A 7384-nucleotide genomic window follows, 5' to 3' on the forward strand; every position below is an offset into this window, starting at 1 on the left:
ACAATACCACTTTGCAAAAAAGATAGTCATTTCAATTAAAAACCTTTTTCTGCTATCCTCTACTGGTCGGTCATGGCCAGAAAGCTTACATGATATCGGTCTAACTATCTCACTTACTATACAGTTACTCCCTTTGAAAGTAGGGGATGCAAGTCCATTTTAGCCTGCAATCCATAGGAAAAGACACTTCTCTCTCAGTCTATACTCTGTAGGCATACAATAGTTTCAGCTTTGCTTCATTAATGTGATGTCATAATCAGGTTTAGCTCACAAGAGACTTGTCCACTACATAGCTGTCTCCTGTGTTACAGCTAAAGATGAGCGGGTTCAGTTCCTCGGAATCCGAACCCCCCCGAACTTCAGCCTTTTTACACGGGTCCGAGGCAGACTCGGATCTTCCCGCCTTGCTCGGCTAACCCGAGCGCGCCCGAACGTCATCATCCCGCTGTCGGATTCTTGCGAGGCTCGTATTCTATCGCGAGACTCGGATTCTATATAAGGAGCCGCGCGTCGCCGCCATTTTCACACGTGCATTGAGATTGATAGGGAGAGGACGTGGCTGGCGTCCTCTCCATTAGAATAGATAGAGACACTTAAGTTGATTACTTAGTAATTTTGGGGAGCATTAGGAGTACTCAGAGTGCAGAGTTTTGCTGATAGTTAGTTACTAGTGACTGACCACCACCAGTTTTATTTATTATTTAATATAATCCGTTCTCTGCCTGAAAAAAAACGATACACAGTCACATACCATATCTGTGCTCAGCCTCAGTGTGCTGCATGATAATATCATCTATGTATATCTGACTGTGCTGAGTGCTCACTGCTCACACAGCTGAATTGTGGGGGAGACTGGGGTGCAGTTATAGCAGGAGTACAGTGCACACTTTTGCTGCCAGTGTGACTGACCAGTGACCACCAGTATATTGTCTACCTGTAAAAGTTAAACACTCCTGTGGTGTTTTTTTTTTTTATTCTATAAACGCATTCTGCTGACAGTGTCCAGCAGGTCCGTCATTCATTATATTATATAAATATTTACCTGCAGTAGTGTTATATTTTTTTTGTTCATCTCTATCATCTTTATCATCTCTATATTAGCAGACGCAGTACGGTAGTCCACGGCTGTAGCTACCTCTGTGTCGTCAGTGCTCGTCCATAATTGTATACCTACCTGTGGTGGGGTTTTTTTTTCTATCTTCTTCATACTAGTAGTTTAGGAGTCTGCTGACAGTGTCCAGCAGGTCCGTCATTATATTATATATACCTGCAGTAGTGATATATATATATTTTTTATATCATTATCATCTCTATACTAGCAGACGCAGTACGGTAGTCCACGGCTGTGGCTACCTCTGTGTCGTCAGTGCTCGTCCATAATTGTATACCTACCTGTGGTGTGGTTTTTTTTTTCTATCTTCTTTATACTAGTAGTTTAGGAGTCTGCTGACAGTGTCCAGCAGGTCCGTCATTATATTATATATACCTGCAGTAGTGATATATATATATTTTTTATATCATTATCATCTCTATACTAGCAGACGCAGTACGGTAGTCCATGGCTGTAGCTACCTCTGTGTCGTCAGTCACTCGTCATCCATAAGTATACTAGTATCCATCCATCTCCATTGTTTACCTGAGGTGCCTTTTAGTTGTGCCTATTAAAACATGGAGAACAAAAATGTTGAGGTTCCAAAAATAGGGAAAGATCAAGATCCACTTCCACCTCGTGCTGAAGCTGCTGCCACTAGTCATGGCCGAGACGATGAAATGCCAGCAACGTCGTCTGCCAAGGCCGATGCCCAATGTCATAGCACAGAGCATGTAAAATCCAAAACACAAAATATCAGTAAAAAAAGGACTCAAAAATCTAAAATAAAATCGTCGGAGGAGAAGCGTAAACTTGCCAATATGCCATTTACCACACGGAGTGGCAAGGAACGTCTGAGGCCCTGGCCTATGTTCATGGCTAGTGGTTCAGCTTCACATGAGGATGGAAGCACTCAGCCTCTCGCTAGAAAAATGAAAAGACTTAAGCTGGCAAAAGCACAGCAAAGAACTGTGCGTTCTTCGAAATCACAAATCCACAAGGAGAGTCCAATTGTGTCGGTTGCGATGCCTGACCTTCCCAACACTGGACGTGAAGAGCATGCGCCTTCCACCATTTGCACGCCCCCTGCAAGTGCTGGAAGGAGCACCCGCAGTCCAGTTCCTGATAGTCAGATTGAAGATGTCAGTGTTGAAGTACACCAGGATGAGGAGGATATGGGTGTTGCTGGCGCTGGGGAGGAAATTGACAAGGAGGATTCTGATGGTGAGGTGGTTTGTTTAAGTCAGGCACCCGGGGAGACACCTTTTGTCCGTGGGAGGAATATGGCCATTGACATGCCTGGTGAAAATACAAAAAAAATCAGCTCTTCGGTGTGGAAGTATTTCAACAGAAATGCGGACAACAGGTGTCAAGCCGTGTGTTGCCTTTGTCAAGCTGTAATAAGTAGGGGTAAGGACGTTAACCACCTAGGAACATCCTCCCATATACGTCACCTGCAGCGCATTCATCATAAGTCAGTGACAAGTTCAAAAACTTTGGGCGACAGCGGAAGCAGTCCGCTGACCAGTAAATCCCTTCCTCTTGTAACCAAGCTCACGCAAACCACCCCACCAACTCCCTCAGTGTCAATTTCCTCCTTCCCCAGGAATGCCAATAGTCCTGCAGGCCATGTCACTGGCAATTCTGACGAGTCCTCTCCTGCCTGGGATTCCTCCGATGCTTCCTTGAGTGTAACGCCTACTGCTGCTGGCGCTGCTGTTGTTGCTGCTGGGAGTCGATGGTCATCCCAGAGGGGAAGTCGTAAGACCACTTTTACTACTTCCACCAAGCAATTGACTGTCCAACAGTCCTTTACGAGGAAGATGAAATATCACAGCAGTCATCCTGCTGCAAACCGGATAACTGAGGCCTTGGCATCCTGGGCGGTGAGAAACGTGGTTCCGGTATCCATCATTACTGCAGAGCCAACTATAGACTTGATTGAGGTACTGTGTCCCCGGTACCAAATACCATCTAGGTTCCATTTCTCTAGGCAGGCGATACCGAAAATGTACACAGACCTCAGAAAAAGACTCACCAGTGTCCTAAAAAATGCAGTTGTACCCAATGTCCACTTAACCACGGACATGTGGACAAGTGGAGCAGGGCAGACTCAGGACTATATGACTGTGACAGCCCACTGGGTAGATGTATTGACTCCCGCCACAAGAACAGCAGCGGCGGCACCAGTAGCAGCATCTCGCAAACGCCAACTCTTTCCTAGGCAGGCTACGCTTTGTATCACTGCTTTCCAGAATACGCACACAGCTAAAAACCTCTTACGGCAACTGAGGAAGATCATCGCAGAATGGCTTACCCCAATTGGACTCTCCTGTGGATTTGTGGCATCGGACAACGCCAGCAATATTGTGTGTGCATTAAATATGGGCAAATTCCAGCACGTCCCATGTTTTGCACATACCTTGAATTTGGTGGTGCAGAATTATTTAAAAAACGAGAGGGGCGTGCAAGAGATGCTGTCGGTGGCCAGAAGAATTGCGGGACACTTTCGGTGTACAGGCACCACGTACAGAAGACTGGAGCAACACCAAAAACGCCTGAACCTGCCCTGCCATCATCTGAAGCAAGAAGTGGTAACGAGGTGGAATTCAACCCTCTATATGCTTCAGAGGTTGGAGGAGCAGCAAAAGGCCATTCAAGCCTATACAACTGACCACGATATAGGAGGTGGAATGCACCTGTCTCAAGCGCAGTGGAGAATGACTTCAACGTTGTGCAAGGTTCTGCAACCTTTTGAACTTGCCACACGTGAAGTCAGTTCAGACACTGCCAGCCTGAGTCAGGTCATTCCCCTCATCAGGCTTTTGCAGAAGAAGCTGGAGACATTGAAGGAGGAGCTAACACTGAGCGATTCCGCTAGGCATGTGGGACTTGTGGATGGAGCCCTTAATTCGCTTAACAAGGATTCACGGGTGGTCAATCTGTTGAAATCAGAGCACTACATTTTGGCCACCGTGCTCGATCCTAGATTTAAAACCTACGTTGTATCTCTCTTTCCGGCAGACACAAGTCTGCAGGGGTTCAAAGAACTGCTGGTGAGAAAATTGTCAAGTCAAGCGGAACGCGACCTGTCAACATCTCCTCCTTCACATTCTCCCGCAACTGGGGGTGCGAGGAAAAGGCTCAGAATTCCGAGCTCACCCGCTGGCGGTGATGCAGGGCAGTCTGGAGCGACTGCTGATGCTGACATCTGGTCCGGACTGAAGGACCTGACAACGATTACGGACATGTCGTCTACTGTCACTGCATATGATTCTCTCACCATTGAAAGAATGGTGGAGGATTATATGAGTGACCGCATCCAAGTAGGCACGTCAGACAGTCCGTACGTATACTGGCAGGAAAAAGAGGCAATTTGGAGGCCCTTGCACAAACTGGCTTTATTCTACCTAAGTTGCCCTCCCACAAGTGTGTACTCCGAAAGAGTGTTTAGTGCCGCCGCTCACCTTGTCAGCAATCGGCGTACGAGGTTACTTCCAGAAAATGTGGAGAAGATGATGTTCATTAAAATGAATTATAATCAATTCCTCCATGGAGACATTCACCAGCAGCAATTGCCTCCACAAAGTACACAGGGAGCTGTGATGGTGGATTCCAGTGGGGACGAATTGATAATCTGTGAGGAGGGGGATGTACACGGTGATGAATCGGAGGATGATGATGAGGTGGACATCTTGCCTCTGTAGAGCCAGTTTGTGCAAGGAGAGATTAATTGCTTCTTTTTTGGTGGGGGTCCAAACCAACCCGTCATTTCAGTCACAGTCGTGTGGCAGACCCTGTCACTGAAATGATGGGTTGGTTAAAGTGTGCATGTCCTGTTTATACAACATAAGGGTGGGTGGGAAGGCCCAAGGACAATTCCATCTTGCACCTCTTTTTTCTTTCATTTTTCTTTGCGTCATGTGCTGTTTGGGGAGTGTTTTTTGGAAGGGCCATCCTGCGTGACACTGCAGTGCCACTCCTAGATGGGCCAGGTGTTTGTGGCGGCTACTAGGGTCGCTGAGCTTAGTCACACAGCTACCTCATTGCGCCTCTTTTTTTCTTTGCGTCATGTGCTGTTTGGGGAGTGTTTTTTGGAAGGGCCATCCTGCGTGACACTGCAGTGCCACTCCTAGATGGGCCAGGTGTTTGTGTCGGCCACTTGGGTCGCTGAGCTTAGTCATCCAGCGACCTTGGTGCAAATTTTAGGACTAAAAATAATATTGTGAGGTGTGAGGTGTTCAGACTAGACTGAAAATGAGTGGAAATTATGGTTATTGAGGTTAATAATACTTTGGGATCAAAATGACCCCCAAATTCTATGATTTAGCTGTTTTTTAGGGTTTTTTGAAAAAAACACCCGAATCCAAAACACACCCGAATCCGACAAAAAAAATTCGGTGAGGTTTTGCCAAAACGCGTTCGAACCCAAAACACGGCAACGGAACCGAACCCAAAACCAAAACACAAAACCCGAAAAATTTCCGGTGCACATCTCTAGTTACAGCATGAGCCAATTTTAAGAGGATGATATGCAAATATTGTAATGCACAAAAACAGTACATGCCATGCTAGATAAAAGCAAGGAGTGATACCGAAACTAAAAATGACGCTATGCAATTGGTGTTTCTGGATCTTTCTTATGCTCTCAAAATCAAGTGGTATATTTTTCACGCTACAATTGGATTCGGACTTTGATTCTCCATAACCTTGAGCAACGAATCTCTGAACCTGATAAAAACTTGCAACTTTCTCCCCGTCGGGGAATCGAACCCCGGTCTCCCGCGTGACAGGCGGGGTTACTCACCACTATACTAACGAGGACTAACTTGGTACATCTGCAGGCAAAATTGGAGCTGAAAATACACCCAAAAACATGTCAGGGTGAGGTCTCGAGATGCGTCTGTGTCATTGGCCACAGAGATTATGTGCTATATGTTATCAAGCTAACATAAAACCCTAAATAAGAAGCAGATAAAAAGATTTATTTTTGTCTCAGCTGAAACAAAAACTACAATACCACTTTGCAAAAAAGATAGTCATTTCAATTAAAAACCTTTTTCTGCTATCCTCTACTGGTCGGTCATGGCCAGGAAGCTTACATGATATCGGTCTAACTATCTCACTTACTATACAGTTACTCCCTTTAAAAGTAGGGGATGCAAGTCCATTTTAGCCTGCAATCCATAGGAAAAGACACTTCTCTCTCAGTCTATACTCTGTAGGCATACAATAGTTTCAGCTTTGCTTCATTGATGTGATGTCATAATTAGGTTTAACTCACAAGAGACTTGTCCACTACATAGCTGTCTCCTGTGTTACAGCATGAGCCAATTGTAAGAGGTTGATATGCAAATATTGTAATGCACAAAAACAGTACATGCCATGCTAGATAAAAGCAAGGGGTGATACCCAAACTAAAAATGACGCTATGCAATTGGTGTTTCTGGATCTTTCTTATGCTCTCAAAATCAAGTGGTATATTTTTCATGCTACAATTGGATTCGGACTTTGATTCTCCATAACCTTGAGCAACGAATCTCTGAACCTGATAAAAACTTGCAATGTTCTCCCCGTCGGGGAATCGAACCCCGGTCTCCCGCGTGACAGGCGGGGACACTCACCACTATACTAACGAGGACTAGCTTGGTGAATTTGCAGGCAAAATTGGAGCTGAAAATACACCCAAAAACATGTCAGGGTGAGGTCTCGACATGCGTCTGTGTCATTGGCCTCAGAGATTATGTGCTACATGTTATCAAGCTAACATAAAACCCTAAATAAGAAGCAGATAAAAAGATTTATTTTTGTCTCAGCTGAAACAAAGACTACAATACCACTTTGCAAAAAAGATAGTCATTTCAATTAAAAACCTTTTTCTGTTATCCTCTACTGGTCGGTCATGGCCAGGAAGCTTACATGATATCGGTCTAACTATCTCACTTACTATACAGTTACTCCCTTTGTAAGTAGGGGATGCAAGTCCATTTTAGCCTGCAATCCATAGGAAAAGACACTTCTCTCTCAGTCTATACTCTGTAGGCATACAATAGTTTCAGCTTTGCTTCATTGATGTGATGTCATAATCAGGTTTAGCTCACAAGAGACTTGTCCACTACATAGCTGTCTCCTGTGTTACAGCATGAGCCAATTGTAAGAGGATGATATGCAAATATTGTAATACACAAAAACAGTACATGCCATGCTAGATAAAAGCAAGGGGTGATACCCAAACTAAAAATGACGCTATGCAATTGGTGTTTCTGGATCTTTCTTATGCTGTCAAAATCAAGT

The 7384-nt window shown here is 44.9% G+C and overlaps 2 non-coding genes across 2 annotated transcripts; both read right to left on the reverse strand.

Annotated features, from left to right (window-relative positions):
• Positions 1-5842: 5842 nt before the first annotated feature.
• TRNAD-GUC (transfer RNA aspartic acid (anticodon GUC)) lies at positions 5843-5914 on the reverse strand. The gene has a single exon. It is a non-coding gene; the product is annotated as a tRNA-Asp (tRNA).
• Positions 5915-6659: 745 nt separating this feature from the next.
• Positions 6660-6731, reverse strand: TRNAD-GUC (transfer RNA aspartic acid (anticodon GUC)). Its single transcript has one exon. It is a non-coding gene; the product is annotated as a tRNA-Asp (tRNA).
• Between the last annotated feature and the right edge of the window lie 653 nt (positions 6732-7384).

The sequence above is a fragment of the Pseudophryne corroboree genome, chromosome 11, assembly GCF_028390025.1.
Source record: "Pseudophryne corroboree isolate aPseCor3 chromosome 11, aPseCor3.hap2, whole genome shotgun sequence".
NCBI lineage: Eukaryota > Metazoa > Chordata > Amphibia > Anura > Myobatrachidae > Pseudophryne > Pseudophryne corroboree.